The sequence below is a fragment of the Gorilla gorilla genome, chromosome 9 (assembly GCF_029281585.2).
Source record: "Gorilla gorilla gorilla isolate KB3781 chromosome 9, NHGRI_mGorGor1-v2.1_pri, whole genome shotgun sequence".
In the NCBI taxonomy this organism is placed as follows: Eukaryota; Metazoa; Chordata; class Mammalia; order Primates; family Hominidae; genus Gorilla; species Gorilla gorilla.
The window spans coordinates 8806294-8808082 of record NC_073233.2 but is presented as its reverse complement, the minus strand read 5'-3'; the positions used below and the strand labels follow the sequence as shown (position 1 = coordinate 8808082).

Here is a 1789-nt window from a genome sequence, read left to right as displayed (position 1 = left end):
GTCATCTTTTGAGAAGTATCTGCTCATGTCCTTTGCCCACTTTTTTAATGGGTTTATTTGTTTGTTTTTTTGTACATTTGTTTATGTTCCTTATAGACACTGGATATTAGACCTTTGTCAGATGCATAGGTTGCAAAAATTTTCTCCCATTCCTTAGGTTGTGTGTTTACTCTGTTTATAGTTTCTTTTGCTGTGCAGAAGCTCTTTAGTTTAATTAGATCCCATTTGTCAATTTTTGCTTTTGTTGCAATTGCTTTTGGCGTCTTTGTTATGAAATCTTTGCCCATGCCTGTGTCTTGAATGGTATTGCCCAGGTTTTTGTCTAGGGTTTTTAAAGTTTTGGGTTTTACATTTACGTTTTTAATCCACCTTGAGTTGATTTTTATATATGGTATAAGGAAGGGGTCCAGTTTCAATTTTCTGCATATGGCTAGCCAGTTCTCCCAGCTCCATTTATTAAATAGGGAATCTTTCCCCATTGCTTATTTTTGACAGGTTTGTCAAAGATCAGACGGTTGCAGGTGTGCAGTTTTATTTCTGTGTTCTTTATTCTGTTCCATCGGTCTATGTATCTGTTCTTGTACCAGTGCCATGCTGTTTTGGTTATTGTATTCCTGTACTGTAGTTTGAAGTTGGGTAGCATGATGCCTCTAGCATTGTTCTTTTTGCTTAGGATTGCCTTGGCTATTCAGGCTCTTTTTTGATTCCATATGAATTTTAAAATAGTTTTTCTAATTCTGTGAAGAATGTCAATGGTAGTTTAATGGGAATAGCATTGAATCCATAAATTGCTGTGGGCGGTAAGGCCATTTTCATGATATTGATTCTTCCTATCCATGAGCATGGAATGTTTTTCCATTTGTTTGTGTTATCTCTGATTTCTTTGAGTAGCGATTTGTAGTTCTCCTTGAAGAGGTCCTTCACATCCCTTCTTAGCTGTATTCCTAAGTATTTTATTCTTTTTGTGGCAATTGTGAATGAGAGTTCATTTGGCTTGCCTGTTGTTGGTGTACAGGAATGCTAGCGATTTTTACACATTGATTTTGTATCCTGAGACTTTGCTGATGTTGCTTATCAGCTCAAGAAGCTTTTGGGCTGAGATGATGGGGTTTTCTAGATATAGGATCATGTTATCTGTAAATAAAGATAGTTTGACTTCCTCTCTTCCTATTTGAATACTTTTTATTTCTTTCCCTTGCCTGATTGCCCTGGCCAGAACTTCCCACTACTATGTTAAATAGGAGTGGTGAGAGAGGACATCCTTGTCTTGCGCTGGTTTTCAAGGGGAATGCTTCCAGCTTTTGTCCATTCAGTATGATATTGGTTGTGGGTTTGTCATATATGGCTCTTATTATTTTGAGGTATGTTCCAAAAATATGGAATGCATCAAGAATTTGCATGCCATCCTTGCGCAGGGAGGACCGTGCTAATCTTCTCTGTATGGTTCCAATTTTAGTGTATGTGCTGCTGAAGCAAGCACCATTTTTCTTCTTAATTGGAACAAATCAGCACAGGCATTTGTACTGGCAAGCAGCTATTTCGCCAGCAAACACCTGTTTTGTTGTTGTTTTTCAGTCTATCCCAACATGTAGAAAACCATAAAGGTGGTTTGCTCTCACCTGGGAGGGACAGCAGCGTGGACCTGCCTTGGGATTACATGAATACCCTAGCTCTCAGCCACAATTTAGCCCACGTGGACCTTGACCGTCTCCCCAGCCCACAGGACATTGGGCTGATATGACCTGGAGGGGAGGAAGTTGTAGGTTGCTTTAACAAAAACCATGCATGA

At 39.2% G+C, this 1789-nt stretch overlaps 1 non-coding gene across 1 annotated transcript; it reads right to left on the bottom strand.

Annotated features, from left to right (window-relative positions):
- Window positions 1-1370: 1370 nt before the first annotated feature.
- Window positions 1371-1480, bottom strand: LOC115936316 (U6 spliceosomal RNA). Its single transcript, XR_004071818.1, has one exon. It is a non-coding gene; the product is annotated as a U6 spliceosomal RNA (small nuclear RNA).
- Between the last annotated feature and the right edge of the window lie 309 nt (window positions 1481-1789).